Raw genomic sequence first — 7,599 nt, 5'->3', positions numbered from 1 at the left:
CACAGGGGAGTGAACAGAGGTGAGGGAAAGGTCCCCTTACTGCAGTGGGAGTCTATGGTGACATATCTGTCCCTGAGTCTGTGATGAGTCACTGTTTCAGATAGTACATTCCACGACTGCTGGGATCGAGAGAAATGGTCGGCATTTCTCAGAAAGTTACTGAACACCAACCACGTGGTATCAACCTGGATTCCTCTCCATCTTTGGATCTTAGATTTTGGTACGATGGACTCATCTTTCACTGCTTTTTTTTGTTTTGTTTTGTTTTTTTGTATTTTTCTGAAGCTGGAAACGGGGAGGCAGTCAGACAGACTCCTGCATGTGCCCAACTGGGATCCATCCGGCATGCCCACCAGGGAGCGATGCTCTGCCCATCCGAGGCGTCGCTCTGTTGCGACCAGAGCCACTCTAGCGCCTGAGGCAGAGGCCATTCAGCCATCCTCAGTGCCTAGGCCACCTTTGCTCCGATGGAGCCTTGGCTGCGGGAGGGGAAGAGAGAGACAGAGAAGAAGGAGAGGGGGAGGGGTGGAGAAGCAGATGGGCACTTCTCCTGTGTGCCCTGGCTGGGAATTGAACCCGGGACTCCTGCACGCCAGGCCGACGCTCTACCACTGAGCCAACCGGCCAGGGCCATCTTTCACTGCTGTATGTAGTTTTCTCATTCGTATTTTTATTCTGCGTAGGTGTGTCAGTTCAATACTATTTGTAACAAACTATAGAAATGACCCCTGAAAGTATAGTCTTAATACTCTCTATTTGTAAGGCATTATCTCAGAGTGTGGAGCTATGCAAAAACCAAACAAGATGCTTTGCGTATGTCTCTAGCAGGTCGGGCCAAGGGGGGGGGGTGGATGTGAGCATAACGAATGACAGCGTATTTTCTCTGCCATCCACGACCGCGGTTCCCTGCAGGTCAGTCACACAGAGATCCTCACATTTCCACGACCTCTACCCCATGTCATGAGAGACGTCATGTCTCCGTACCTCCTCGCGGTCTGAAGCCTCTGCCTAGAAACATTTTCAGCTTCCTTCTTGCCTTAACATGTATCTGACCCACAGCATACCTATCAAACCAAAGGGTCTGTACCCTCGGTTAAGTCTGAAAAGGGATGGACAAATAAACAAATGTGGGGTGCATCTTCAAGTCGAGGGCCCCAAAAGAAAGCGTCGGTGATATATGGCAGAAGGGATTTTTGGAAATGTGGTTCTAATCATGTCCTTTCTTTCTGCCAGTCTCCTCCAATTAGAGTGAGCAAGACCAAGGTCCCCAGAGAGGGGACTGAAACTAGCTGAATTCACCTCAGGATGCTGTGATAGAAAACAGTGTCATACAGCATCAAGACACTGTACAGTGGGATGCTGGCATTTTAATGCGACAAATGAAATTGGAGTATTCAGCTTCCTGTGCAACAAATGATATTTTTGCTGCCTCATTATTTTATCTTCCTTTTCAAAGTTACCTCTGAATTCTTCAATTGTGTTTTTCACTTTGCTATGACTGGGTCTGTTGCTGACACAGAACTAGATACTTGGCTTCAATACCTTTTGTCTGCTCATGAAGCTATTCTTCCTCTTGCATTCTATATTTAATTTATGTTGTGATACTTTTATTTTCTACCATATTCTTCTAATTGTTAAATCCATTTTTCCATGGGGGAGGCTTATTTAAAATCTAACACATTAATTTGTATCAATTTAGAACTTTATTTCAGAATACTGAAATATGAATAAAGATGTTCATTCTTCTTCTTCTTCTTCTTATTATTATTATTTAGCTAAGGGAATAGAGACACAGAGAGAGAGAGAAGGACAGACAGACAGGAAGGAAAAAAGATGAGAAGCATCAATTCTTTGTTGCAGCACCTTAGTTGTTCATTATTGCTTTCTCATATGTGCCTTGACCAGGGGGCTACAGCAGACCAAGTGACCCCTTGCTCAAGCCAGCAACCTTGGGTTCAAGCTTGTGACCTTGGGCTTCAAGCCAGCGACCATGGGGTTATGTCTATGACCCCACGCTCAAGCCAGCAACCCTGCACTCAAGCCATATGAGCTCGTATTTAAGCCGGTGACCTCAGGGCTTCGAACCTGGGTCCTCTGAGTCCCAGATTTACTCTCTATCCACTGCACCACTGCCTAGTCAGGCTAAAATGTTCATTATGATTGCTTTTACCCATAGAAACGCATAGCAGCAAGTTTTAATCTAAATTATTAATGAATTTATTCATCTTTAACTACCAAAGTTCAAATTTATAGATTATTACTCAAATATTTTGAGAAGTCAAAAATGTTTTGCACTGCAGCACCAGAAATGTGTGTTTATTTACATCTTTGTGTACATGTGTGGGTCAAAGGGAGCGATCACCAAAATATGGTACAGATACTTAGAAAAACAAGGGGAATAAGGTTCATAAGCTGATTCAAAAGTTAATTCAATGTTCTTTTGAGATTATAACACTGGAAACTGTTTTCATCAGGCAGGGAAAATAATATATTTCTTGATTTAGTCTTCATTTATCAGTTGCATTCAGACAGTCTAATTGCGCTAATGAAAACTTTCTTGAATTCTCATCCTAGGGAACAAAAACCATTCATTGCTTAGGAGAAGCAATCTGGGTTTAAAAATGAAAGTTCGGATTCATAATGACACTCCACAGGGAGGTAGCATTCGATGTTTAACTTTAAAGACAGAGATTCTCCATTCGCCCTCTTCTTGAGGTGAGAAGCTTTTCCCGAGGTCCACTGCCAGCCTCACACCCATCATTCCTACGCGGTGGCCCCGACAGGGCCTTTCGGTGAAACCAGTGGGGATGTGCCCGCCCGGCTCCCGCTCCAGGCCAGGCCCTGTGGACAGGGGCTCTGTGCCCCCGGGGAGTTTGCAGGAACTGACAGGGTTGGAAAGAGGTAGGTGCACGTCACCACTCGGCCACCGAGCCAGAGGGCCAGGGGCTCTCCGAGCCTGCACTTCCCGGGACAGCTGAGCGGACCTCACTGCCGGTCTCCCAGTGAGGTCCCGGAATGACACGCCGCCTCGCAGGACACCTGCCTAGGAGAGGGGCCCTGGAAGTGGCCCGCTCCCTGAGCTGGCCGATCGCACAGTCCACTGTGACAATATAAACAGTGATAGCTAAAACCACGGCCGTGTAACTGAAGAGAAGGAAAAAAAAAATTATGACCCTGCAAAGCAGCCCTAGATAGAGAAATCAGACTGTCAGTTAACGGAAGCACAAACTTTTAAAACATAATTAAAACACGCTTAAAAGTAAGTAGATTAAAATCATCTTATCCTGCAGAGACCAGAAACGGTTGGTCCCTAAGCAGAGGGGGGGAGGTCTCTCAACACATCCGAAGGGCCTTGGAGAAATCACCAATGCTCCAGCCACTGAGCGCTGGCTCCATCTCAGGGGGCCCAGCGGGGCTTCTCCAGGTAATGCAGAGCTCTGGAAAGGAACTCCCAGGATTTCATGTAGACGGAACGTTCTCTTTTAATTATTGCTTTGGGTCGTATCTTCCAAAGCTTTTGGTCAGGCACATTCTAAGTCGATGGCTTTTTCTTTTGGCTTCAGCCTCACAGTAAACCCACGGAATGATGCCGCTGTCGCCCCCCCCCCCCAGATGCGCTGAACTCCGCCTGGGGGTTTGGGGCAGGGCAGGGGGGCTCGTTCACGGCCACGAAGAAGCTGCGGGGGGGGGGGGGCTGACGCAGCCTGGGCTCACGAAGCCCTTTCATGAGCACCCCATTCATGTAGGAGGAGTCTCCCCTCCAGATGTCGTCTCTAGCTTGTGCAGGTCTATTTCAGCGTCACTCAGCGGCGGACAGATAAGGTCATATCTCTGCGAGTTCCCAGACGGAATGCTGCCTGACGCTCATCACTGAAATCTTACTCGCCTCCCGTCAGGTCAGAAGGGCTGCACGTGTGAAGACAGGATGAGGGCAGAAAAAGGAGGAGAGAGAAAGGCTCTGGGCTGGAGATAAGGAACCCCCAGGACAGAGATGCCCGAGGCAGATCTCTGCGCAGCCTCGGATGGGGCACGGAGATGTGCCCGGGCCACTGGAGGATGCGGCTGGCTCTTCTCCTGTGTCCTTTGTATCCGAGCTTACATTTTTACTATAATCCTTATGTAAACATGTGCCAAACAAAAACCAAACAAATAAAACTTAAAAGAGCCCTAAGTAAGGAGTCAAAACTTTCTCATTCTTTATCCTTAAATTTTTCTCCTAATGGTCTTGGCTAAAGATACAAATCTTGGCTGTGGTGGAACCCAGGCCAGAAACCAAATCCCCTTCTTGTTATTGTTGCTGTTACTACTATTAAACTTGTTACTGCTTACTGTTTTCTTTGCTGTCTGCTAAGAATTTTATTTACATAAAATCGTTTGAGTTGACTTGAATGGGCGTTTCTCCAAAGAGATACAAATGGCCAACAAAGCCGACAGAAGATGCTCATCGTAGTTATTAGGGAAGTGAAAATGAGAACCACAATGACAAATGATGCACTCACCAGAATGACTATGATACAAAACTCGGGGAAAGGAAACATGTATTGACACAGATGTGGAGAAATCGGAACCCGTGCGCTGCTGGTGGGCGTATAAGATGGTGTGAGTCTCTGAGGGAAACTGGCCGCTGCTCAAACAAGTTGACCACAGCTTTACCGCACGACCCAGCAATTCCACTCCTAATTACATACCCCCAAACTGAAAACAAATACTCCAACAGGTACCTGTACCTGAATCGCATAGCAGTATTATTCCCAGTAGCTCAAAGGTAGGATAACCTGAATGTTCATGAACAGATGAATGGATAAAACAAAATGTGGCTCACACATTCCATAGATTATTTGTTAGCCATTGAAGGAATGAAATGTGGATGCATGCTACTGCAGGCAAGAACTTCCAAAACACTGTGTTCGGTGACAGAAAGGAGACACAAAGGTCACCTCATGTGGATTCTATGTGTATGAACAGTCCATGCTAGGACAGGTTAGGGATTGCCGCGGAGGGTCTGGGACGGGGAATGACTGCTCAGTGGGCACCACGTTCTCTTCTGAGGCGATGGAAGTGTTTTGGAGCCAGATAGCAGTGGTGGCTACGCAGCCATGTAAATGTCTTAAATGACACTGAATTGTTCCTTTAAATGGCTGCTTTTACATACATGTGAATTTTGTCTCAATTAAAAGTATTTGAAATTATTAAATCCTCATGATAAACCTATGATGCGGGCACTATTTTTCCCATTTCTCAGATTTTATTCAAGTGTTCTTCCCATTGAGATACACATTCACTCTTTTAGCAGAGGATATATGGCCTTGTACTCAGGATGGGACCTTATAAGTGATGGAGTATAAGCACATTAAGCACATACCTTTAGAGAAAGGTGTAAGATGACCAATACATTCACTGATGCTCACTGCCCATTGGCCATAAAATTCCTAATTCTAACATATGACTCAAGTGCTGGAATCACAGTCTGCGCCCACAGTGCTAAAGAACAGTCTTCCTCTCTGTAGCGAAATGAGGAAGTTAAGAGAAATGGTTTGGTGACAACGTGGGAAACAAGGCTAAGGTGTGTCCTGCTTGGTCCTCGTTGAGCCACAGAGTCTTCCCGGCAGTGTTTATTGGCAGAGGGCCGGTGAATGCCTGTGAGGAAGGGCGAATCCCAGGGAAGGAAGTCAGAGGGAGATTTCTGAACAAGTACGTCCGTACGAGGAGCTCGGCCCCAGTGTGGCTTTCCCTCACCTTCCCTTACTTGCAAACACGCATCTCAGAAAAGACACACAGCATGAAGAGCCCTTTTCTGTGTTTCTGCAGGGAATGTTACATAAATAACATGCAGAGAAAGTCCTGAGTGGTTTGTAGGTGTTTTGTAGAAGGTATATTGCAGGGAGTTAGCGCCAAGCAGACCAACAGAGCACTAGTTTCTTTTCTAAACACTGCTGTTCTGTGCCTGGGTTATGCCCAGTGGCAGGCCCACGTTGCTGAGTGTGGTCAGCGGTCACAGCCTTTCTGTTCGTCTGCCCCTCGGCCAGAGCTACCTGGCCACCGGGCCACCATCCCTAAGCATTGCTTTCCAGATGTGCCTCTCTCTGTGATTACTCAGTGAGGTCGACTGTCCCAGTCTAGCTTTGAGCTGTACCCACTAGTTTTTACTCATTTCCCAAGTCTGAAGCCAAATGGGATCTTCTCTAGTTTTCCTTTGAAAAACAATACTACTAACAAGGTGTATTATATGCCTGGCCCAATGCTAAACACTTTACACATATTATTTCATTTAAACTTCATAGTGCCTAAGAAGCCAGGTATTGTGCAAGTTAAGACACCGGAGCTGGAGAGAATAAATATACAAGCATATTTAACTGGTGAAGGTCAGAACCAGCATTTGAATCCAGACTGTCTGGTGTCCCAGCCTGGCTGTCGGCACTGGTCTTGATCTCGCCTTTGACTTTCCTGTGTCCGTGGCTTCTGCACCTGCACCCCGTTCCTCATGCCGAGTCCAGGAATGGCTTCCTTCACTGGCTTCTGCTTCTATCTCGCTCACCTTGACCTTGGGGGCAGGAAGGGGCTTTTGTTCATTGGACTTACTTAGGAGAGCAAATGTTTTCTGTCTGTTGCTTGGCTTTATTTCATTGTTCTAACCATTACACTAATTCAACAACAGTAGTAAGGTGGGAAGGGACCATGCTGAACACTTGTATCCCTGACCTTGTCTAGAACAATACCTTGTTGACAATAGGTGTTCAATAATTATTTGTTAAAAATTCTTATAGATTCCCTGCCAGAAAATATTTCATTAAATACAGAGTTTTTGTTAAAAGCTCTTTATAAAAATGCATTTTATCTCTTCGATCTTTTACCAAATGTAATTTTTTTTTATACTTTCTGAGGGAATTAAATAGATAGGGTAAAGCTTAGTAAAATATTCCTAATTTTAACATAGGAACTAAAGTGCTTAAAATATGAAATGCTAAAACTTATTTTTATCCAGGTGCTTACTTGAACCAACACTGACACTAAAGGGAAAAGAAATTACTCTTTGTAAATCTGTTACTTGAAACCCCTTATTCTCATGAGTTTCCTGATCGGTCCAGATAGAGAAATTAATTTACAGAAGTAGTCAGCACAACTGCTAAAAAAATGCAAGCATAAACCGCTATGCACTTTTTCCTTTGTGTGACTTCTGCATATTTCAATATCCAGTTCATTACCTTTAAGGTGTTCAAATCCACCAGCTGGAAGACCACCTATAAGATGATAGGGCAGCACTAAAAATAAACTGTTATTGAAAAGAAATGAATCAGCACCTTCTTAGCTGAACTGTTTTCTCATGTGACTCACACCCCTTAACTCACTTTTTCTTTGTGATTGTTCATTTATCATATCAAAACTTTCTCTGGACATCTGCTTCTCTGAGTACCAAAGCACGGGCTTGTTGAAAACAGTCAGTAGAAAAGCAACTCTCTGCCCCAGATGTATAAGAGCAAGAAGAATTTCACAGCACCAGTTGCTACTAAAGAATCTTTCTTCATTTCTTAAGACACAAAGGAAGCCGTGTACTTTTCAAGGTCAGTGTCGTCTGTCTACCAATGCGATGTCACTTACACA

At 45.1% G+C, this 7,599-nt stretch overlaps 1 pseudogene; it reads right to left on the bottom strand.

Moving 5' to 3' along the window:
* Positions 1–607: 607 nt before the first annotated feature.
* Positions 608–744, bottom strand: LOC136309689 (small nucleolar RNA U3; annotated as a pseudogene).
* Positions 745–7,599: the final 6,855 nt, after the last annotated feature.

Source organism: Saccopteryx bilineata, chromosome 6 (genome assembly GCF_036850765.1).
Source record: "Saccopteryx bilineata isolate mSacBil1 chromosome 6, mSacBil1_pri_phased_curated, whole genome shotgun sequence".
NCBI lineage: Eukaryota > Metazoa > Chordata > Mammalia > Chiroptera > Emballonuridae > Saccopteryx > Saccopteryx bilineata.
The sequence above is the reverse complement of the archived record's forward strand: the minus strand, read 5'-3'. Positions and strand labels throughout refer to the sequence as shown.